We start from the raw sequence: 26,409 nt of genomic DNA, 5'->3' as shown, positions 1-26,409 counted from the left end.
GATAATGTTTCTAAAACAAGAGACGCTTTCTCCTACTAGTTTTGCTATCGTCTCTCTCGATCTTTAGTGAAACCCAACCCCGACAATGGCAAGGGGTTGGGTCTCACTCGGGGGCTGATAAGGGCATATATGTATACCCTTTCTGAAATAGTCACCGTGCCCAACCCTTTCTCACGTTAAAAAACTAGAGGTAGGGGTTTGCGAAAACAAACGTCGAGAAAAACTAGTCGGACTGGAAGAAGCCTACGCCCCAGCGGCTACGACACTCTTGCTTACCAACATGACCAGAGTTTTCTGCCCACACCTCGAGCTCTACAGTCTTAATAACAAGAAGGGTCAGAACGCATTAACCCCCTTTTACACATAAAAAGGGAGAAAGAATAAATGTGTTCAAACAAAATAACAAGCTTGTTTAAACGAAACACAAGGGTCGGAACTTGTCCACTTATTACAAAAATGACCGCCTGATCTATTTAACTAACTAGCCCCTCTAGGGGAGAACTATGCCTTCTATCCTGTCCGCCAGGTCCTACGAAAGGGGAGCCACCGCCATTTCCATCTCCTCCAGCTTGTGGACTTCATAACTGGGCATGTAGCCATGGCTCATCGCCTCTAGATCGATGATGTCCCCATAATGAGAATGAGCAATCATGAAGGACTGATTGACCCTGGCGCGAAGGGCATTCCTCTCGAGCTAGCGCACCTGAGCTGTGATCTCGATGGCACAAGCTGTGAGCAAGTTGGTCCCCTCCGACCGCACCACCTCAAGGTCATCGTAGACCACTTCGAGGGCGACGCTCAGGATACCAAGCTCATTACTCTCCGCCTAAAGATTTCTCCTCACCTCGACAAGATCCACAGCTAGCCTGGTAGAAATGCTCTCGGCCTCTAGCCTCCGGGTCATCTCCCTTTTGAGCTTGGCCTGGAGGGAGCCAACCTTCTGCTGCGCGTCGTCGCGCTCTTGGCAGGCCTAGTCACGTTCTCGGAAAGCCTGGTCGCACTCCTTGCGTGCCGCGCCACATTCTGAGCGGAGCCTCTCTATGGTTTGGATCAGCTTATCCCACTCCTTGCATAGCTGAGTGACCGCCACGGCATCCAAGCTCGCCCTTTTCTCTAGGGCCACGAGCTTCTCCTCGGCCCTCAGCATTAGATCCCTTTCTTTCTCAACCTCGCCCAGAAGGTCAAGGATCCGCTGCCGGGTTTTGACGTCCTTCTAGAGCAACTCATCCCGCTCCTTCCTGACCCTGGCAGCTTCTTCGTCATCCTTCCGTGACCTCACCGATAGGGCCTCGAACACTTTCTCGGCCTCGTCAGCATCCCGACGGGCCTCGGCCACCTGCGACCGAAGATTGGCCACTTCCTCAGTGAGGGGAGTCAGCTCGACCACCCTCTGTTGGGTGGCAATGAGCTGAGCTGTCACCTCCCTGCGTAGCCATGCCTCCTCGATGAGGCGGTCTTAGGTTTCCTTCTATTGACGAAGGAACCACGGCTACGAGCTATAAGGGACTGTAGGGAGACGATGGTCAGGATACAAAAAGTATATAGAGGAAGAAAAGGGCAAGATGCAGGACCAAGCAATACCCTATCGGAGGGAACAACGACATCGCGCAATGCACCCATGGCGTGGTTCAGGGCCTTGAGCACGGACGTGATCCCTACGTCGAGGCTCTCCCGCTCCATGCTCCCTACGGCGTTGTCAAGGGTAAAAAGTGTCGATGCCGGATCCTACGGATCTGCCCACTGGAGCAGGGGCTCACCCTGCATGGGCGAGCCACTGCCCACTGATGTTAGGGTCAGGGATGGCTCCCTGCCGGCCCTAAGCACTGCTGACCCCACTCGCCATGATGTCTCCGCCAGGATGCCCCCTCTGATGACGAAAGGGGTCAGCGGTGCGGACGCGAACCTCTCTCCTAGCACCATGACTCCCTAGGACCCCTTGGCCTCATCCCCCTCTATCCGGCCCATGCCAGGTGCCATCGCTTGGGCCACTGATGGCACGAGTCGCACCAATGCCTCAGACGATGCTGCTGTCACGGCCGCCGCCACCTCCACCTGTGTCGGTGGGGTCACAATCGGCTATGTCGCGCACACCATGGTCGGTGCCATGAGTGCGGTCGGTAGCCCCATCTGCCCCACCGTCGGCAGCAGTATCGCGGCCATCACCGACTGCTTCGTGACCTCCAAAGGCGCCCCTTGAATGCCTACATTCGCTCATCCCATTGAGGGCACAGGCGCCTCCATGGGCAGCGCCTGACTAGCCAGCGACATGGTCACACTGGCGCCGCTCCTGCCAAAAATGGGTGCGACACCAGCCGATGGCCGCCGCCCCGATTGGAGGGCGATGCTCTTCTTCGACGCCAGCACCAAAGGGTTCCAATGCCTACCAATGCTGCAAGGGATGAAAAACATAAGTCATGATGAAATCTAACTAAAATAGGAAAAAACAGAGGAATTGATAACTCACCTCAGCACCATCGGGTGGTACATGCGTTTGGGGGATGAACCCCTCGACCCTTGCTCTGCCTCATCAGAACAAGGCCGTTTCGAGCCCACCCCCTACTCCTAGGCAGAGGGGCTCGCCCTTGGTAGCTCCTGGGCACATTGGCGGAATGCCTCGCTCCCCTTGGTGCTTGGGGCGCGATGGTGGAGCCGCCCGCCTCCGCTGGCACCTCAGGTGTGAAGGCAGAGCCGCCCGCCTCTGTTGGCTCCTAGGGTAGGCCAATGGTACGGCCTACCTCCGTCGGCTCCCCAGACGTGCCCTCCTCTCCATGGAACAGGAAGGGTCCTGGCGCCTATAAGAACAAACCGATGCCTATCAGCGCATCCTTGCTCTCTAGGTTGTCCCACTCGATATCGTCGGCTACCATTTCTTCTTCCTCCATCACCATGTCATCGTCACCATCGTCATCATCATCGTTAGTGTCCTCACCTCATTCCCACACCTGTAGCTTCCGCTACTTCTTCCTCTTCTTGTCCTGATTTGCCTTCCTTAGCCGCTCGCCCTCGGCACGATTCACCACCCTCACGTTCGAATCCCTCGGCAGTGGTGCTGGGTGATCCGTGAGGATACAAAAAGTATATAGAGGAAGAAAAGGGCAAGAAGAAGGACCAAGCAATACCCTGTCGGAGGGAACAACGACTTCGCGCAATGCACCCGTGGAGTGGTCTAGGGCCTCGAGCATGAACGCGATCCCTACGTCGAGGCTTCCCACTCCATGCTCTCTACGGCATTGTCAAGGGTAAAAGGCGTCGACATCAGATCCTACGGATCTGCCCACTGGAGCAGTGGCTCACCCCACATAGGCGAGGCACTACCCACAGACGTTAGGGCCAGGGACGGCTCCCCGCTGGCCCTAAGCACCGCCGACCCCCCTCACCGTGATGTCTCCACCGGGATGCCCCCTACGACGATGGAAGGGGTCAACGGTGCGGACGCGAACCTCTCTCCTAGCACCACGACTCCCGAAGACCCCTTGGCCTCATCCCCCTCCATCCGGCCCATGCCAGGCGCCGTCGCTTGGGCCGTCGATGGCACGGGGCGCACCAATGCCTCACGCGATGCTGCGGTTGCGCCCGGCTATGACCCATCTATCATGGCCGCCACTACCTCCACCTGTGTTGGCAGGGTCACGACTGGCTATGTCGCTCATGCCACGGTCGCCGCCATGACTGCGGTCGGTAGCCCCGTCCGCCCCGCCATCAGCAGCGGTATCGCGGCCATCACCAACTGCTCTGTGACCTCCGAAGGCACCCCTTGAATGCCCACGTCCGCCTGTCCCACCGAGGGAATAGGCCCCACCGTGGGCGGCACCTGACCAGCTAGCGACGCGGTCACACTAGGGTCGCTCCCACCCAAAATGGGTATGACACCAGCCAATGGCTGCCGCCCCGATTGGAGGGCGATGCTCTTCTTCGGCGCCAGCGCCAAAGGATTCCGATGCCTACCGATGCTGCAAGGGAGGAAAAACATAAGCCATGATGAAATCCAACTAAAACAGGAAAAAAACAGAGGAATTGATAACTCACCTCAGCATCATCGGTGGTAGATACGTTTAGGGGATGAACCCCCTGACCCTTGCTCTGCCTCATCAGAACGAGGCCATTTCGAGCCCGCCCCCTACTCCTGGGTAGAGGGGCTAACCCCTGGCAGCCCCTAGGGCACATTGGTGGAACGCCTCGCTCCCCTTGGCGCTTAGGGCGCAATAGTGGAGCCACCTGCCTCCGCTGGCACCTTGGGCATGAAGGTAGAGTCGCCCACCTCTGTTGGCTCCTAGGGCAAGCCAACGGTACAGCCCGCCTCCGTTGGCTCCCTAGACGTGCCGTCCCCTCCATGGAACGGGAAGGGTCCTGGCACCTGCAAGGACAAACCAATGCCTATCAACGCATCCTCACTGTAACAGAACCGACCAAATTATAAGAACATAAGTACAAAAACAATCACCGAAGTGATCAAATTCCTGTACTTAAGCTCCCATAATCCCGGTAGTCCGGAAATCACGAAGGATTTCAAACAATTCTCGACATACAAACCAAGACCGTAGTGATTCAACACAACACATCATTCATTACAACATTTCGCAAGTGGCATTCGGATTACATCCATCAGAGTTCAAATAAAATATTACAAACCAAGTTCAAATTTGCAGAAGCAACATAGTTTAGTACATAACTTCATAGTTTCAAATACATTGCCAGATCTTAGTCATGTCCCACCAAAAGCATCTTCAGGTACGAGAACTAGGAGAGACTGCGCCCAACGGTCTAGTCTTCATCCCCAGCCGGGAGAAGGCAATATTTGCAGCAACCAAAGTAGAACTGGTCATCTACAATAGGTGGGAGATAAACCCTGAGTACGAGAAGGTACTCAGCTAGACTTACCCATCAAAACCAGAAATAAAGGACACCAAGGGTCATGCAAGGCTTATGAGGTGGGCTAGTTGGACGCACTTGCATAAAAGAGCTTATGAATATAGTGACCAATTTAAACTTCGCATCAAGTTTATCATCATTTACCTGTCCACTAGATTTGCACCTGTACTAGAGCACTCACTTATTAGGAGCAATCAATATTAACCATAGCAGGTATAATAAGGTTGTCATCATCATATCCTCATTCTTGAACCATTATGTTATTTAGTGTATCTACTTTGGAGATAAGCCCGTCAAGTTCTCACTAACCGGTGAGAGACGGCGACTCGAATCGAATTACAACTCAGCTGAGGGGGTATTCCTAACTCTCACCCTGGCATACTTTGCAAGGGTAGCCGTGGGTCACCTTTGGGACAACTCAGGAACCAAATTTGGGGGTTCAATCAGCGCCAACACTCTCAGGGATTACCCTTCTGCCAGTACGATCAGGACTTTTAACTCACCTGCCCTTGGACTCACGCCTACGGCTCCCTTCCGAGGTGCACTTTATACTTATCGACTCCCGGCCTGAGGTGAGCTACTCGGCTTCGTGGTCGGTCTCTGGACCTAGCCAACTAAGAGAGAGGCATGCGTTCAACATGAATAGGAAAGGCTCCAAGATTCGGTCCTTAAGCGACACAGACGGAGTCACTACCAACCGACAAGCCTTCGCCCGGTCTTCAATTCAAATTAAGACAGGTTCTTTTCCACGATAGCAATTATAGCCAACCATGCCATATGTATATCCCTATATCTCGCAGGTGACAGGAAATCACCTGACTTCTACCGCGTTTAAGCAGGGCTAAGCACTACACGAGCCTGAGCTACATAGGATTCAGGGTATCAATATCTGGACAAGGATTGGATAACCAATGCAGCAAGTGTTTGCATCCAACACCTAAACTTAATGCAATAATATATATATGTAACAATAATACTTTAATTGCATTTTGGAAATTAGGAGGCTTAATATGCTCCAGGGCTTGCCTTTCACAAAGTTGCACGGACGGTGATCCGGGCACTCAACGGCAACCTCTCCTGGCACTTCTCCTGAGGGCTGCACCTCCTGAACCTCCGGTGTTGGCTGCTGCTGCTCCCCGCTCAGTTCCTCGAATTCCAGCAGTGTCACTCCTTCCGGTACTCCTATTGCATGCCGATGCACAAGATAAATATCATGGATGCATAAGGAATGACATGATGCTCATGATGAATGGATAACAGTAAGTATTTAACGAAAACATCACTGGACACTCGTTTACCGATTAAGAACAGCTCTATTTAAATCACTTTAAAACATGTATCTAACTTAACTCAAAGAACAAGATCAACTTACCTAACTTGCATAACCTAAGATAAAGATGCTCATCTTCAGTTAAAGGCCTAACACCTAGGAACATTACCACAAGCTTAGGAATAGTAAAGGCATACTTGAATCAAAAGTTAAGGTTTCACATGCAAACGAGCAGTTTCTTAATTCAATCACAACAAGAGTTCTATAAATTCAAATGACTTACAAGAGGACATTCTGGAAAGCTTATGAAATTCTCTACAAATCCTTTGTAAACATCAAAGCATGATTCTTACGTTAACCAAATCGAATTAAAGTAACATAGAATCTGTCCAGAAATGACAGGTTTACTAAATTAATTATTTAGTGATGATGCAAAAGCATAATTGGACCAAACCAAGTTTACTAACTTGTTGTACATACTAGAGGAACATCAGAAAGTATAGTGCCAACCTCTAAATAAATTATTTAATGTCCTTTCCTAATTTATTTAGTTAATTAGGTGATTAAAGCAACATATAGTAAAACTGTATAGAAAAATCTACAAAAATTACAGTAGCTACCTCATGCTTCACATAGACTACCATAAAAATTTCAAAGCAATTGGACAAACAGAACTTGCTGTATCAAAAATAACAGATGGCAGGTCTATTTCTAGCATAATTAGGAAACCCTATTGAAAAGTGTCAAGCAACAGATTTCACATTTTTCCTAGTATCATTCTAGCATAAGAATAGCACTCACCAAATTTTACCTTTACTGGATCTATAGAAAAATTATGAAAATTCACACAATATCCATCCATGCAAACAAGAGAATTACCTAACTCCTACATACAGTGTCCAAAGTGTATGAAAATTTAACTACAAGCTATTCATGATATGAGCAGTACACCATAAAAATTTCATGCCATTTGGAGCTACACAGAAAAAGATATAATTACCCATATTTCCCACATGATTAAAAGAGATAATTAGCAACTCCATTTTTCATAACAAAACATGGCATAAATTATATTTTTAATATAAACTAGACATTACCAGGGACTCAACAAAATTGGAACCACATTATTTGGATCTACCAACCAAGAGATATATATTTTTGAATATGTACTCAAATCTGTGAAAAAGAATAAAACAAAATAAAATGGAAACCCTAACCAGCTACTGGGCCGGCCCGGAAAAACACGGCGGCCCGCGACGCGCGCGCGCGTCAGCACTCAGCGCGGCCCAGGAACACGGCGCAGCCCACGGCCAGCTCCCGCCTGCGCGCGGCTGCTGACAAGCGGCCCCGCTAGTCAAAGAGACAGACAGGGGAGGGGAGAAGAACGACGGCGGTAGCTCGTCGCCGGTGGCAGCTCCGACGAGGCCATCAGTACCAACGTGTTCACCTCACTCGTGCGCACCTAGGGGTACCATCAATTGTGGCTATTACGGTGATTAGGGGAAATGGCGACGGCCATGGCGGCGCATGGCCACGGGTTGGCCAGCTCCGGCGAGGTCCGGCCCCGTAGGGCGCAGCTAAGCTCGGTACGAGCTTTAGGAGGTCACTACCATGCTACCCAAGCAAAGAGAAGGGGAGGGGAAAGCCTCAGAGGTAGTTGGCCGCATGGAGCGCCAACTCCGGTGAGGTCCCGTCATGGCGGCGGTGGTGGAAACGGCAAATGCGCCCTTACCAAGACCCAATCGGCACGGCTGAGAGGTGGAGGAGGTAGAGGAGAACACGGCGAAGCTATGGACCTACGGCTCTATTGCTGCGCGCAGTGGAGGTGAAGGAATGGACAAAATGGACTGTGAACCGATCGGCAGGCGCATGGGGTGCTCATGTCGTGGCCGGCCATGCCAGGGCGTCCGCGGCGCGTGGCAGCGCGATCAGGCGACTGGCGACGCGCGGCGTACACGCGGCCGTCGAACTCTGAACGTGTCGAACACTGTAGCTTGTCTGAAACTCGATTTAGTTTTCAAATGAACCGACTGACAGGCGAAGTTAACAGCGTTTGATCTCTTAGACCGTGACAAATTAGTGGAAGTAATGTATATGAAAGTTGTAGAGCTATGGTAGGGCAACAACTTTGATTTAGAAATCAACAGCTAATTCTCCCAGGATCATGAGTTGTATCAAGCCAAAGTTGGCTCAATCAAACTGAAACTGCATTTAGGACTTAGAAAAAAATTTCAGTGTTGAATCAACCTTCAATAATGACTTGTGGGCCTTTTTGGAACATGTTCTAGCCATTTTCATGAGATGGTCATATTGAGACTTTTGTTCCTTGATAAATTGGCTACAACTTTGGTAAAGGGTGCACATCCATGCAAGGTCTCTAGGTTGGACTATTTAATCAGTCAAATAGAGTCACTCTAGAGGTCATCCTAAAGTCAAACCTCCACCTAGAGGGCAATTTAGTCATTTTGGTCCACATGAACAATGTCCCATCAATTACCCTAAGTGTAGTTAAGGTGTATTAGACCATAATTAACCACTCTACACAAGTGCTACACTAACTTCTAAGTATCACATGTGATGAAACAACAAAACACTCAACTTACCCTAATGTTGCAATTCCATGTTTCACATGTTTCATGACTTTGTTGAAATTTTAAACTTGTCATATTACTACCATGTTGCCATGTTTCAAGGTATGAGAAACTCATGTTGCATTCACATGTTGCACTAACTACCATTCACAATCAATCAAGTATGAAACAAACATAATTGAGAATGTTGCATATACATGTTTCAGTAACAATGACATGATGAGGTAGATGATGCACATGTTTATGAAATGAAATGCAATTTTGTGGGAGCCAAACACCTAGGGTGTTACACTCACTCTCCTGGTTGTCCCACTCGATATCGTCGGCTACCATTTCTTCTTCCTCCTTCACCTCGTCGTTGTCACCATCGTCATCATCGTCTTTAGTGTCCTCCCCTCATTCATGCGCCTATAGCTTTCGTTGCTTCTTCCTCTTCTTGTCCTCCTTTGCCTTCCTTAGCCACTCGCCCTCGGCACGATTCACCACCCTCATGGCCGAATCTCTCGGCAGTAGCACTGGGTGATCCATGAGGATGAGGTCCCTCGGCTGGTCCCGCCCCTCTCAAAGTTAGTCTCATGGGGTCAGGAAATCAATTGAAGAGAAGGCAAGAGAAAGGGAAAATTTCGGAGACAACGTAGCCTAGCTCCGGTCGCATTGGAGGATGCCCTAGCACCAGGTAGACAAAGTCGAGGGCGGCACCCGCATCATCCCACAAAGGCTCCATCGCCTCCTTGATGCGTTGTGTGATCTCAGAGTTGGGGAGCGTTCCCTCGGCGAGCGCCATTCCGTTGAACGACGCCTCAGGCGCCATCACATATAGAGGAAGTGTGCGCGTCATCAACTGCGCCACCCTCCTCATGTGGTAAGGCTCGATGACGCCTGACCCTTTCAGGCCATTCTCCTTTATGATGTAGATGGCGGCGATGTGGTCTCAGATCTTCTTCTTGTCCTTCTCCGGGATGCCCCACTTCCTCCGCTGCTCCGGGGCCTCTTTGATCAGGCGCCCGGTGAACTTCGGCAGAGGGGCAATGGCATCATTCTTGAGGTAGAACCACTGTGAGTGCCACCCCTTATTGGACTTCGAGAGCCACATGGATGGGTACTCGTGCGACCTGATTGTTCTGAAGTTGGATGCTGGCCCACCCCATCGGCATGTGCAGCTCCTGCCTGCCACCCTTCTCCCTCTTCTTCTGGAGGCTGACAACGAAGAAATACCTCCACAAGTCGAAGTGGGGGCTGATCCCTAGGAATCCTTCGCATAGCGTGATGAATGCCGCCATGTGCTGGATCCTGTTGGGATTGAGATGCTGCAGCTCAATCTTGTAGAAGTGCAGTAGCCCCTAGAGGAATTTGTGGGCGGGGGTAGCGAGCCCACGCTTGTGGAAGTGGGCGAACAACACCACGTAGCCATCGAGCGGTGATGGCAAATCCTTGTCGCTGGGCAGCAGCCACTCCTCGGCTAAGGTATGCGCGTAGAGAAGGCCGTGATGGATGAGGCCCTCCATGAGCTAGAAGGTGATGTTGGAACAACACCATGGATCTATTGGAGGTGGGGCGGATGGATGCGAGCTCAACGGCGGTGGAGATGCAGAGGCAGGAAACTTAAGCATCGACGATGGTGGCGTGGCTGCGGAGGTAAGGATGCATGCGTTTTTATAAAACATGAAGGGCTAACCCTTTGGTTTCATAGGGGCGATGGGCGTGAGAAAACCAACCACCTACCTAGATCTCCGCGCCTACCATGACCTATCACCACGTCTCATCGTGGGGCATGCGCATGCAACCTATGGCCGTCCCCTCGGAAAATGTGCTGGACATTTTGCCTCCCCTAACGCGCCATGACCCGTCATAGGTAGGAGGGATGTGGAGCTAAAGATGCTCCTACAGCTCGTCTAGGCCTAGGAGTTCGAAGGTTGGCCCATCGATAGGTTCGACAACCGCTCCGGGCACCTTTAGAGTGAGGGGTGGAAAGGGATGGGCCCGCTAGCAGCTAGTACCCAGGCACACGAGCACCATGGGCATCCTAGCCCATGTTCAAGTCTCGGCCAGATACAATCCATGGTTTTTCCTCAAAGAAAGGCAGAGAGCCCTCGGCACCGGTCGAACGGACCCAAGAACTATATGGATTGACCATTGTGAATCTGGAGTCGGTCACCAGATGACCCAAGCCAGATCCCCATGAACAGGATGCCGGGGGCCCCACTCGGACTAGCCCATTAATAGCTCATCGAGCACCATGATTCATCCATAGAGGAAAATCATGGCACGGCTCAGCCCCTCCATTTTTATTGGAAAAAATGCTTGTGGGAAGACGATCACAAAGATGAGCCAACCCTCAACCGGATCCCTACTACTGGCGAGGCTCGAGGAAAGTTGGACTCGCAAGGTGATCGAACGCGCGGTCATAGAACGACAGACCCCCGTAGGGGTCGGAATCAGGAAAGACCTTTTCTGAACCACTAAATCTCACGGCAATACCCCCGAGGGGTCTGATCATGACGAAAGGGAATCATCATCCCTAGGACATGCCGTGGGCGACAAAAGAAGGCCAAGGCCCTCATAGTCCTCTCATTCAGAAAAGCCTCTGAAGGAGTATTCTACTCCACCGTAGGGTCGGGGGCTACTGTCAGGGACTAATACTAGGGTACCTAAAGAGGAGGAGCTAATGGTCAGCAACTTTGATTCATCCGTGTAGTCAAGAGCATAACTATAGCTCCAACCAACCCCAGGTGCATGGGCTCTGCCTCGCCCGACCTCTGGGGGTGGGCTCTGCCTCGCCCGATGTCGCAGAACCGACCAATTTATAAGAATACAAGTATAATGGCAATCCGCAAGCGGTTGCACTGTCGTACTTGAACCCATATAAACCCGGTAGTCCGTCGAGTACCACAACGGGTCTCGATAAACGATTTACAACAACCAAGATCGTACAGGATTCAACATACATGCCACATATTACATAAGTTCACAGATACTTTTCATCATCAGAGTACGAATAGAAAGTTATTACAAACCAAGTTTGATAATTAAAGCGGAAGCAAATAAGTTCGAAGATAAGTTTCCAACGTAGTTTGATACAGTGCCATGCCAGATCACGATCCACAAAAGCAAGGATAGGAATTACTAAGGAAGCCTGCCCAAGGCTTACTCCTCATCCACAGCGGGATAGAAGCAACTCTTGCAATAACCATGATACACAGTGCCATCTGCAACAATGGGAAAATAAACCCTGAGTACGAGAAGGTACTCAGCTAGACTTACCCGTCATGAACCAGAAATAAATTGACTCCAAGGATTATGCAAGGCTGTATAAGTGGACGTAACTTGACAACATTTTGCGAAAAAGGCAATTACCGTTGTACGATTATGATTCCTTTATCAAGTTAATTATAACTATCCATTTCTAGATTAGCAACTACCCTGTGCCAAACATGTGGTATATCATTTAGAATCATACAATAGTAACCATAGCAGGTATTGTAGTTCCATATTCATCCGAACCATCATGTTTCATAACACAGTTACTACGATGTTGGGACTAGCCAAGTTTCTCACTATCCGGGAGAGACGGCGATTCGAATCGATTTCAACCAGCTGGGAATTTATTCCTAACACAAACCCAGATCTACCAGCCACGATAGTCTTAGGTCACCTTTGGTACAACTCAGGTACACATTTCGCGGGTTCGTACCGCGCCGCACAATCTGGAACACCAGATGCCAGGATGCTCAGGCCAAACCTGCCCTTGGGCTCAGTCTGATCGTTCCCCGGAAGGAGCGCACAACAGAACGATTCCCGGCCTGAGTTGAATTACTCGGCTTCGCGGTCGGAACGAGTTATCCGGCCAGCTAAGTGAGAGGCATGCGTTCAATCTTGTCAGAAGCGCCAACAACGGTACGGTCCTTAATCGACATAGACGGGGATAAGTCCACACCCAAGACCTCCATGCCTTGTTGCTTCCCTATCGACCTCCCGTCCGGTCTCAATTTACTTTTACCTCATGGTTCTGTTCCACGATAGCAGATATAGCCAACCGTGCTCCGGTATCCACCTATATCTCGCAGGTGACAGGACATCACCCGACTTCTACCGGTCTAAGCATGGCTAAGCATATATATATTCGATCCTGGACCTATACCGGTTAAAGGTGTAATATCTGGACAAGGAATGTACATGCATCAAGTGGTTTCATTCAACTCTTATAACCTAATGCGTCAATCATAAATACGTAAGTAAACATTTGTAAATTACTGGGAGACTTATAATGCTCCGGGGCTTGCCTCGCAGAAAAGAGGTAGGACGGTGGTCAGGGCACTCCGGAAGCTCTTCAGGGTTCTGCTCCACGCCTTCGGGAGCTGCGGCTTGCGGATCCTCCTGCGGGTTCCCTTCCTCTGCTTCTTCGAATTCCAGCAACGTGATTTCTTCCTCCGATCCTAGATGCATGAGTATGATATAAGTATTACGAATGCATATATGTTAACAAGTGCATCACGTTGTTTGAGTAGGTGCATATCTCTTCTCGCTTACTACCTAACTACTCCTACAATGCATCGACTATGCCATAAACAGTATCTACTTGTTTCACTCATAACTGGAGTTCTACAATTCCAAATCTAGTGATCCTGGACTTTCTGGAAAGCTTATCAAATTTTCTACAACTTTGTTATTAACCATTTTTACAGTCTACATCAGTTTCAACATGCAACTCATCATTTTCTAGAATCAGCCCGGAAATGACTTAACATGCAATATAAAGTAATAACACCTCTACTTCATGTAATTATTCACAAATTGACAACCTAGAACCTACCAACAGTTTAAGCACACCAAACATAGTTAGGATAATAAAATGGCAAAGCCCAAACTATTTATTAAATTGCCTTTATTATTTTATTTAGATATCTAGGTTAAATAATAAATATATATCAGATGTGCTTAATAAATTCTCAGAAATTTACAGAGCCTTAATAATGCTATCAAATGACCACTATAAAATTTTCAGGTCATTTTACTAAGTAAAACATCCTATACAAAAATGATAAGGAAGCAAGGCTTGAAATAGCATAAATGGAAAATCCTATTGAAAAGTGTCAAGCAACAGATTTCTTATTTTTCCTAGCATCCATATGGTACTAGTATCATCTCCAATAAATTTCATGAATTTTGGACTCATAATTAATTTATAAAAATTCATGCAAGGATTAACTATTTATAAAAGAAAAATCTATAACTATAGATCTACACATGCACTGGTTCTCAAATTTTTATCCAAGCTCATGTATAACAAGAATAGCCTACCACAAAAATTTCATAATTTTTGGAGCACAGGAACTCTAGATATAAAATAAACAAATTGAAATGCATTCAAAAGCACATTTGAAAACCCTATTTAAATCTCCAGAAATTTCTACTGTTGAAGCCAAGAACATATTTTTCCTAAATACTACACTTCCTAAGGAACACAACCATATTTATTTCAACATTTTTGGAGCTACCAATCTGCAGATACAAAAATAACAAAACACTTGAAATTCGGGTTTAAATCTGAAAAGAATGAACTAGCCTTCTAATACTAGTCACTGGCAACAGGGGCCCACCGGTCAGCCGGACCCACATGTCATCGACTGAAAAACAGGGGAGACGGCGGCGTTCGACGCGGCACGGCCCTAGCTCGTCGCCGGTGAACTCGCCGGCGGTAGAGACTACGCCTACGTGGTCTACTCATCCACCCGCACCCGATGGTGGCCTTCGCACGGCTAGAAGGAGCACCGAAGCTCCTCACCGGCGACCATGGCGGGCGGCTATGACGGCAAGGCGGGCGGAACGACGGCAAGGCGCCGGAGTTGGCCGTGAAGGCTCGAAAGGAGGTTCGGCCAAGTATAAACGAGCTATGGCGAAACCATTTTACCAACTAGCTCAGCGAATGGAGGTCGGAGTCGGCGCGGCTACGACGACGGTTGCGGCGGCGGAGCTCCGGCAAGGACCGTACGCGGCACGGAAGCTTACCGTGCTACTTCGGCTGGCAATGCAGGCGCAGTGGGACTGAGGGGGCACTACGCGGCTTCAGCGGTGGCAGCGGGGTGACGAGGGCGAGCTGGCGCCGGTAATGGCGTCGGCGGCGCTCCTGAGCTACGGTGGCGGCTGCGGGTGAGCGAAGGAGGCCGCGAAAATGAAAATGGGGCTCTGGGTAGGAGCGGGCGAGCGCTGCGATTGATAAAGACGGCCTGGGCCTGGCTCTGCCGCGCGGGGCAGGACGCCGGCGACGCGCGGCCAGCCGCTGGCTCCACGCGGCGGCTCTGTCCTGGCAACGGTCGGCCACCGAAGACAGCTGAACAGCCGATTCAGTTTCGTCAGTGAACCGGTGCAGTGCCTGACGACGAGTTTCCAAGTCGATATATCCGCTGATCCTTGGCTCCTTCGTGCAAATGCCCAACATGAGTTTTGTAGCCCAAGGTACCAGCTACAACTGTTGTTCAAAGATCTCGTCCCAATTCTCATCGTACACCGAGTAAAATCGATCCAAAGTCGGCTCGTCAGGCTGTCAGTCGAGCATACACTTAGAAAATTTGTTAAGTGTTGAAAACTGGATTTTGCTGGTTTTTGTGGGACCCATTCAAGCCTGTTAGAAGCAAAATCAGTCCATGACATAAAAATGAAAGTTGTTCCTTATGTCAAACACTACAACTTTGCTTTAGTGAACTCCTCCATGCAAGGCCTCTAACACCTAGTTCAACTTTAGTCAAACATGTCACTTTGAAATCAAGATACACATTCAAACTATGGCTAAATGACCAATTTAGCCCTAGCCCTAAATACCAAAGTTGTTCATGATGATACTCTAAGCATGTTAAAACAATTTGCAAGGTCATTCAAGCATTTCATGAAATAGTCACACATATAGCCATTTAGGTCAACACATGAAATAACACTTAAAATGCTTGATCAAGAAATGTGGTCTTCATGAACAAGGTTCCTTTTGTTAACCTAAGTGTAGCTAAGGTGTTATAGTGACCAACATTACACACTAGCCTTTATTTGCACATGATCATATGCATATGTTACAGGGAACATGAAATAACAAGCAATGTTTCATATGTTTCGATCAGATGTTTCAATTGTAAACGATGATTTATGAATGCTTGATGCTCATGCTCATGTTATGCAAGTCAAGTTATGCAAGGCTAACACCCGAGGTGTTACAGCCCCTCCCCCTTATAAAAATCTCGTCCCGAGATTTGCAAGACCTACCATTCTTGAAAAAAGGCGGGATAAACTTCTTGCAGATAATCTTCTCTTTCCCATGTAGCATCTTGTTCACTATGATTGTTCCACCCCACCTTATAGAACTTAATGATCTTACTCCTTGTTACTCTCTCCATCACTTCCAATACTCGAATTGGCTTTTCTTCATAGGTCAAATCCGATTGAAGCTGCACGTTGGTGGGTGCAATAGCTTCTTCCGGTACTCGAAGACATTTCTTTAGCTGCGAAACATGGAACACATCAAAGATTGCACTCATCTCTGGTGGTAGTTGTAGTTTATACGCAACGTTTCCTTTTCGTTCCAAGATTTTGTATGGCCCTACATATCTTGGTGAAAGCTTCTTTTTCATCCCAAATCTCTTCACACCTTTCATGGGTGATACTCTCAAGTACACATAGTCACCTACTTCAAAAGTTAGTGGTCTTCTTCTTCGATCGGCATAACTCTTCTGTCTTGATTGAGCTGCCTTCATGTGTTGTTGGATGATACGTATTTGTTCTTCGGCTTCATTGACAAAATCAATACCGAAATATCTCCTTTCACCGGGCTCAATCCAATTCAATGGAGTTCTGCACTTTCTGCCATACAAGGCTTCAAATGGAGCCATTTTGATACTCGCTTGATAACTGTTGTTATAGGAGAATTCAGCTAAAGGTAACCATTTCTCCCATGAACCTTTTGAAGATATTACACAAGCTCTAAGTAAATCTTCTAGGATTTGGTTTACTCTCTCTGTCTGTCCTGAAGTTTGCGGATGATAAGCTGAACTTCTGATTAGCTTGGTTCCCAAAGCTTGGTGTAAGTGCTCCCAGAAACGAGCTATGAACTGTGGTCCTCTATCTGAGATTATGGTCCTAGGTACTCCATGCAATCTCACAATCTGGGCAACATATATTTCCGCGTATTTCCCAACTATATACCGCGTGTTCACTGGTATGAAGTGTGCTGACTTGGTGAGACGATCAACAATGACCCAGATTGAATCGTGACCTTGTGGTGTTGTTGGAAGGCCTGTAATAAAGTCCATACTGATCTCTTCCCATTTCCATCCTGGAATAGGCAGTGGCTGAAGTAATCCAGCGGTTTTCATATGGACGGCTTTCACTCTGCTGCAGTTATCACACCTAGCAACATAGGCTGCGATCTCTTTCTTCATCTTAGTCCACCAAAAACGGGTTTTCAAATCTTGATACATTTTACTACTACCCGGGTGGATAGACAATTTGGACGAGTGAGCTTCTTCTAAAATCTGATTCCTTAGCTCACGGTCTTTCGGCACCACTAGTCGGTCCTCAAACCATAATACACCTCTTTCGTCCAATCTAAAATGTTTTGTTTCTTGCTCTTGCATTTTTCTCTTTATGTGACTTATTCCTACATCAGTCTGTTGTAGCTCTATGATTTTGCCTTCAAGCGAACAACTGATTGTGATATTGTGTAATACAGCAGGATGTAGCAAGTTGAATCCATCTTCCAATAGCGCTTCCACTGTGTTGCAATGGGACTTCCGACTAAGTGCATCGGCTACTACATTAGCTTTACCCGGATGGTAATGCACTTCCAAATTATAGTCCTTAATCAATTCCAACCATCTTCGTTGCCTCATGTTTAGTTCTGGCTGGGTAAAGATATACTTGAGGCTTTTGTGGTCAGTAAAGATATGACATACATTGCCCAACAAGTAATGTCTCCATATCTTTAGTGCATGGACAACGGCGGCAAGTTTCAAATCATGTGTAGGATAGTTGACTTCATGTTTTCTCAGTTGCCGAGAGGCATATGCAATTACTCTACCTTCTTGCATAAGTACACATCCCAAACCTATTCCTGATGCATCACAAAATACATCAAAAGGCTTCTCAATGTCTGGTTGTGCTAGCACTGGTGCGGTAGTCAACAAAGTTCTGAGGGTGTGAAAAGCTGTTTCACATTCTGGTGTCCACTTGTATTTCTCATCTTTCTGAAGTAGTCTGGTCATAGGCTTAGCTATTTTTGAGAAATCTGGAATAAACCGACGATAGTATCCTGCTAACCCTAGAAAACTCCGAACTTCATGCACCGACGTTGGGGCTTTCCAATCCATGACCTCTTGTACTTTTGATGGGTCTACTGAGATTCCATCCCTGGATAAAATGTGACCTAAGAAAGGCACTTTGCTCATCCAAAATTCACATTTGCTAAACTTGGCATATAGCTTATGCTCCCTCAGTCTGGATAGGACAATCCTCAGATGCTCTTCATGATCGGACTCATTTTCTGAATAAATCAATATGTCATCGATAAACACGACCACGAACTTATCCAGTTCGGGCATGAATACCGAGTTCATTAGGTACATAAAGTAGGCTGGAGCATTTGTTAGTCCGAAAGACATAACCAAATACTCGTATAAGCCGTACCTAGTAGAGAAAGCAGTTTTGGGTATATCCTCCGGTCTGATCTTTATCTGATGGTAACCTGATCTTAAGTCAATTTTGGAGAATACTTTTGCCTTTGCTAGCTGATCGAACAAGATGTCGATGCGGGGTAACGGATATTTGTTCTTGATGGTCACAGCATTGAGCGGTCTGTAATCTACACACATCCTCAGTGACTTATCCTTCTTTTTCACAAACAGTGCTGGACATCCCCACGGAGATGAGCTAGGTTGGATAAGACCTTTGTCCAATAGATCTTGCAATTGAACCTTAAGTTCTGCTAACTCATTGGGTGGCATTCTATATGGCCTTCTGGATATGGGTGCGGTACCTGGCACTAATTCAATCTTAAATTCCACGTCCCTATCCGGGGGTAGACCTGGTAATTCCTCTGGAAATACATCCGGAAACTCACAAACCACTGGAATATCACATATGGTGGTGGCTTGGATAGCACAGGCTAAATGTTGGGGTTCGAATTCGCGGGAGAGTGGAACTAGAAAAGCATTCCCTCCCATGGGTTCTCTCAACATGATAGTACGGGTGCTAGTGTCGATAAGAACACCATGATCCTTCATCCAATTCATGCCTAAGATTACACTTATCGACAATCCCGGCAATATTATCAAATCTGTTGTGTACTCCCTCCCTTGTATCAAAATGAGTACATTTTTGACTATCTTTTTGGTAGTAACAGTACCCCCTGCTGAACTTATGTTAAAACCCCCTTTACTTACTTCTATTATTTCTTGATCATGTCTAGATGCAAATGCTTGACTCATGAATGAATGAGAAGCTCCGGAATCAAATAAAACAACAGCGGGTTGCTTGTTGACAAGAAACATACCAGCCGTGACAACTTCTCCGGCGGGCACTTCCTCCACAGCGGTATAGTGCACTTGTCCCTGACGTGCCCTGGCATTCACCTGCCTCTGATTGTTCTGGTTTGGGTTGCCATTCCTCCTGGGGTGGGGGCACTCCTTGGACCAATGACCCAGTTGGTTGCAGTTGAAACAAGGTTGATTACTTTTGAATCCGGCGGAGCTGTCCTGATTGCCATTTCCTTTTGGTAAGGCAATAGTAAACGCCTTACGAAATGGTTTCTGTGGCCTGTTATTCTGAGCTTTCGGTGGTGGAGGCCTGAACTTGGGTGCAGGTGGACGGAATTGTGGCCTAGCTGTGATAGGCGCTTTCGACTGGAAAGATCCGGATGCACCGGCCTCATAGGCCCTCTTGCGACCTTTAGCAACTGCATGCATGTTGTTGTGATTTTCTTGGGTCAAGGCATCACTAATGAATTCATTGTACGTGGCACATCGGGAGTTTGCCATAGTCTTCATTAATTTGGTACCCAACCCTCGCTTGAAACTCTCAATCTTTTTCTCTTCTGTATCCACGAAACTGGGAGCATATCTTGACAAGTTGTTGAATGCGTGCATATATTCTGTGAGTGACTTGGTTCCCTGAGTGAGCCTCATAAATTCTGCTGCTTTCATGCGCATCAGGCCCGGGGGAATATGGTGTCCCCTAAAAGCCAACTTGAATTGATCCCAGGTCACTCTCGCATTAGCAGGCAGAGACGACAGAAAGTGCGTCCACCAGATTCCTGCTGGTCCTTGCAATTGATGAGAAGCATATTCTGCTTTTAGGTGCTCTGTGACCCTTAGCAGACGAAACTTCTGCTCGATTGTATTCAGCCACTCATCGGCCTGCAGTGGTTCCTCAGCCACCTTGAAAATCGGAGGCTTTGTGTCCAGAAACTCCTTGAATGAACTGTGCTGATTTGGCTCGGCCCCTGGTTGCTGTGGGTGGCCACGAGCAGTGTTTTGCGCGATAAGGCGCAAGGCTTCTTCCATCGTCCTCTGGCTACCCAGGAACTGGGCAAAGAACTCCTGAGCAGACGGTGGCGGTGGGGGTGGCAAGTCATCCTGGTTGCCATCCTGGCTGCCACCAGCTCCAGCACGGGTGCGCGTCATCTGCGAAGTTGCAACAATAAGCGATTATTGGTTGATGCCAAGAGATTGCAGATGAATTAGATAATCATGCCAAACTGAAATTACTGGAGAAAATTCTCAAAAGCACAATAAAAACAGAGGCATAATAATTCATTCTCGCAACATGACATCGCCAATTTGACCACTTATCGTGCTCATAACGCATGCAATTTAAAGCGTAATTACTGACAAGGTACAGGAATTGCATTGACGTTCATCCAAACGTGCGGTTAACATTACATGATAGTCTGGTTACTAATGCCAACTTCAAACTACATGTCCATTACATAAATAGAGGTGATACATTAGTCTTTCCCCTAAATGCTAAGCGATCTAATCCTCATCATGATCACTATCGAGGTCAGACGCAGAATCATTTCCTTCATCAGGTTCTGCTTCTTCTTCAGGTGCCACTTCTTCTTCTTCTTCGTACCCCTCTAGATCCATTTCTGCGGCTCCAGGTGGTACATAAGGGTGGAGCTGATTGTGCAGTAGATGAACCTCTTCATGCAGATTATCGTTGTACTCTTCAGCATTGGCCAGCTGCTGTCCCAGCTCAAACTGTCGAGCTCTCAGGACATCTTCCCTGGCCCAGGCTGCATTTCGCTGGTGAGTTAACCGAGTCATCTCTTCAGTGAGCCTCTCAACCTCGATGTCGTGCTCTCTCTGAAGCTGACGTCGGTCTTCACGGGCATGACCAAGAGCACTAGACACACGTCTGAGGCTACCCTCAACTCCATCTAACACTCTCATCACTGCGAACATGGCGCTCATTGCAGGGTTATCACTGTTCTGCCCTTCTGCTGCACCAATTTCCAAAGATCTTCCTCTTGCCTGCTGCCATGAGTCAGTGGATGGGTTACCTCTGGGAAAGACTCCAACCAAAGCGGCTGCCAGCGCCTGAGGAAAACGATCCATGATATCCCTCAAGATTCCAAAGGCTGCCCTGCCAGCTGCTTCTTCAGCAGTCCTGCCAGTCGACTCATAACACCAGCCTGTCCACTCAGAATCGTCACCTCGGGGACGAACAACGGCCTCCACAGTAACTAAGAGACCTTCTCCCAACCGCTCATTCGCCCAGAAGTAGCGGGGTTCCATTCCATCAGGATAACCTACATAGCTGAGCACTCTCCACAAGAGTGTAGGCATCCCAAACTCTCCAAGGAACGTGTGACGTTGACGGGTACGTGGAGCAAGCTGACGGCTAGGAGCTCTGCCTCCGGTGGACTTGCGAGCAGTCTGCTTGGTGCGTGCCATCTGTACCATTAACATGTACCATTGGTGAGACAATGCCATAATGGATAAGAGTTACATAACCGAGTAAGAATCTTTATAAGGGGAGGAACAATGTAATTATGTGAATGGTATTTTAACATGATGCATGTTCGTGCCGTACGTCCTCACAAACTTAGGAAAAATTTGTTTCTAACGGTAGACACGGTGGCACACATACGTTCTCTCATATATATCGTAACTAGTCGAGCTACACGTTTCGTTGTTAGTGTACCTGCATAAAACTTCATTTCAGCCCTAAACCCATAATGAATATGCAGAATGTAATTGTAAATACTTCCATATATGTATACCCATACATATACTTCCATATCAATCTACCCGTTAAGAATTTAAACCCACAATTAAATACGTACCATATACACATGCAAGCATGCATACATAGCCGTACCAAAGCTAACTCTTCCCGACCGCACGCTCACATCTTGCGGTCATACACTCATCTTACCTTGGCGTAGAGGCATTTGATCCATACATTACCACTCAAGTGAATGGCATCCATACTATAGCACGCCGTATGGACGACGAAGTAAAAACCCCCATGTTAGTACTTAAATAGCCACCTAATAGTCCTTAATTTGGGCATAAGGAAAGTGATCAATGGCGCACTTTAGATTTCAAATACCTATTATTTGACTATTAGTTGCTAGAGAAGGGTTTTCGGAAACAAAAACTTTTGTTTTAAATACACTTGTGACAATTAACGTTGAATCTTGCTCTGATGCCAGCTGTCGCAGAACCGACCAATTTATAAGAATACAAGTATAATGGCAATCCGCAAGCGGTTGCACTGTCGTACTTGAACCCATATAAACCCGGTAGTCCGTCGAGTACCACAACGGGTCTCGATAAACGATTTACAACAACCAAGATCGTACAGGATTCAACATACATGCCACATATTACATAAGTTCACAGATACTTTTCATCATCAGAGTACGAATAGAAAGTTATTACAAACCAAGTTTGATAATTAAAGCGGAAGCAAATAAGTTCGAAGATAAGTTTCCAACGTAGTTTGATACAGTGCCATGCCAGATCACGATCCACAAAAGCAAGGATAGGAATTACTAAGGAAGCCTGCCCAAGGCTTACTCCTCATCCACAGCGGGATAGAAGCAACTCTTGCAATAACCATGATACACAGTGCCATCTGCAACAATGGGAAAATAAACCCTGAGTACGAGAAGGTACTCAGCTAGACTTACCCGTCATGAACCAGAAATAAATTGACTCCAAGGATTATGCAAGGCTGTATAAGTGGACGTAACTTGACAACATTTTGCGAAAAAGGCAATTACCGTTGTACGATTATGATTCCTTTATCAAGTTAATTATAACTATCCATTTCTAGATTAGCAACTACCCTGTGCCAAACATGTGGTATATCATTTAGAATCATACAATAGTAACCATAGCAGGTATTGTAGTTCCATATTCATCCGAACCATCATGTTTCATAACACAGTTACTACGATGTTGGGACTAGCCAAGTTTCTCACTATCCGGGAGAGACGGCGATTCGAATCGATTTCAACCAGCTGGGAATTTATTCCTAACACAAACCCAGATCTACCAGCCACGATAGTCTTAGGTCACCTTTGGTACAACTCAGGTACACATTTCGCGGGTTCGTACCGCGCCGCACAATCTGGAACACCAGATGCCAGGATGCTCAGGCCAAACCTGCCCTTGGGCTCAGTCTGATCGTTCCCCGGAAGGAGCGCACAACAGAACGATTCCCGGCCTGAGTTGAATTACTCGGCTTCGCGGTCGGAACGAGTTATCCGGCCAGCTAAGTGAGAGGCATGCGTTCAATCTTGTCAGAAGCGCCAACAACGGTACGGTCCTTAATCGACATAGACGGGGATAAGTCCACACCCAAGACCTCCATGCCTTGTTGCTTCCCTATTGACCTCCCGTCCGGTCTCAATTTACTTTTACCTCATGGTTCTGTTCCACGATAGCAGATATAGCCAACCGTGCTCCGGTATCCACCTATATCTCGCAGGTGACAGGACATCACCCGACTTCTACCGGTCTAAGCATGGCTAAGCATATATATATTCGATCCTGGACCTATACCGGTTAAAGGTGTAATATCTGGACAAGGAATGTACATGCATCAAGTGGTTTCATTCAACTCTTATAACCTAATGCGTCAATCATAAATACGTAAGTAAACATTTGTAAATTACTGGGAGACTTATAATGCTCCGGGGCTTGCCTCGCAGAAAAGAGGTAGGACGGTGGTCAGGGCACTCCGGAAGCTCTTCAGGGTTCTGCTCCACGCCTTCGGGAGCTGCGGCTTGCGGATCCTCCTGCGGGTTCCCTTCCTCTGCTTCTTCGAATTCCAGCAACGTGATTTCTTCCTCCGATCCTAGATGCATGAGTATGATATAAGTATTACGAATGCATATATGTTAACAAGTGCATCACGTTGTTTGAGTAGGTGCATATCTCTTCTCGCTTACTACCTAACTACTCCTACAATGCATCGACTATGCCATAAACAGTATCTACTTGTTTCACTCATAACTGGAGTTCTACAATTCCAAATCTAGTGATCCTGGACTTTCTGGAAAGCTTATCAAATTTTCTACAACTTTGTTATTAACCATTTTTACAGTCTACATCAGTTTCAACATGCAACTCATCATTTTCTAGAATCAGCCCGGAAATGACTTAACATGCAATATAAAGTAATAACACCTCTACTTCATGTAATTATTCACAAATTGACAACCTAGAACCTACCAACAGTTTAAGCACACCAAACATAGTTAGGATAATAAAATGGCAAAGCCCAAACTATTTATTAAATTGCCTTTATTATTTTATTTAGATATCTAGGTTAAATAATAAATATATATCAGATGTGCTTAATAAATTCTCAGAAATTTACAGAGCCTTAATAATGCTATCAAATGACCACTATAAAATTTTCAGGTCATTTTACTAAGTAAAACATCCTATACAAAAATGATAAGGAAGCAAGGCTTGAAATAGCATAAATGGAAAATCCTATTGAAAAGTGTCAAGCAACAGATTTCTTATTTTTCCTAGCATCCATATGGTACTAGTATCATCTCCAATAAATTTCATGAATTTTGGACTCATAATTAATTTATAAAAATTCATGCAAGGATTAACTATTTATAAAAGAAAAATCTATAACTATAGATCTACACATGCACTGGTTCTCAAATTTTTATCCAAGCTCATGTATAACAAGAATAGCCTACCACAAAAATTTCATAATTTTTGGAGCACAGGAACTCTAGATATAAAATAAACAAATTGAAATGCATTCAAAAGCACATTTGAAAACCCTATTTAAATCTCCAGAAATTTCTACTGTTGAAGCCAAGAACATATTTTTCCTAAATACTACACTTCCTAAGGAACACAACCATATTTATTTCAACATTTTTGGAGCTACCAATCTGCAGATACAAAAATAACAAAACACTTGAAATTCGGGTTTAAATCTGAAAAGAATGAACTAGCCTTCTAATACTAGTCACTGGCAACAGGGGCCCACCGGTCAGCCGGACCCACATGTCATCGACTGAAAAACAGGGGAGACGGCGGCGTTCGACGCGGCACGGCCCTAGCTCGTCGCCGGTGAACTCGCCGGCGGTAGAGACTACGCCTACGTGGTCTACTCATCCACCCGCACCCGATGGTGGCCTTCGCACGGCTAGAAGGAGCACCGAAGCTCCTCACCGGCGACCATGGCGGGCGGCTATGACGGCAAGGCGGGCGGAACGACGGCAAGGCGCCGGAGTTGGCCGTGAAGGCTCGAAAGGAGGTTCGGCCAAGTATAAACGAGCTATGGCGAAACCATTTTACCAACTAGCTCAGCGAATGGAGGTCGGAGTCGGCGCGGCTACGACGACGGTTGCGGCGGCGGAGCTCCGGCAAGGACCGTACGCGGCACGGAAGCTTACCGTGCTACTTCGGCTGGCAATGCAGGCGCAGTGGGACTGAGGGGGCACTACGCGGCTTCAGCGGTGGCAGCGGGGTGACGAGGGCGAGCTGGCGCCGGTAATGGCGTCGGCGGCGCTCCTGAGCTACGGTGGCGGCTGCGGGTGAGCGAAGGAGGCCGCGAAAATGAAAATGGGGCTCTGGGTAGGAGCGGGCGAGCGCTGCGATTGATAAAGACGGCCTGGGCCTGGCTCTGCCGCGCGGGGCAGGACGCCGGCGACGCGCGGCCAGCCGCTGGCTCCACGCGGCGGCTCTGTCCTGGCAACGGTCGGCCACCGAAGACAGCTGAACAGCCGATTCAGTTTCGTCAGTGAACCGGTGCAGTGCCTGACGACGAGTTTCCAAGTCGATATATCCGCTGATCCTTGGCTCCTTCGTGCAAATGCCCAACATGAGTTTTGTAGCCCAAGGTACCAGCTACAACTGTTGTTCAAAGATCTCGTCCCAATTCTCATCGTACACCGAGTAAAATCGATCCAAAGTCGGCTCGTCAGGCTGTCAGTCGAGCATACACTTAGAAAATTTGTTAAGTGTTGAAAACTGGATTTTGCTGGTTTTTGTGGGACCCATTCAAGCCTGTTAGAAGCAAAATCAGTCCATGACATAAAAATGAAAGTTGTTCCTTATGTCAAACACTACAACTTTGCTTTAGTGAACTCCTCCATGCAAGGCCTCTAACACCTAGTTCAACTTTAGTCAAACATGTCACTTTGAAATCAAG

Source organism: Miscanthus floridulus, chromosome 16 (genome assembly GCF_019320115.1).
Source record: "Miscanthus floridulus cultivar M001 chromosome 16, ASM1932011v1, whole genome shotgun sequence".
Classification (NCBI taxonomy): domain Eukaryota; kingdom Viridiplantae; phylum Streptophyta; class Magnoliopsida; order Poales; family Poaceae; genus Miscanthus; species Miscanthus floridulus.
This window is presented reverse-complemented; position numbering follows the sequence as displayed.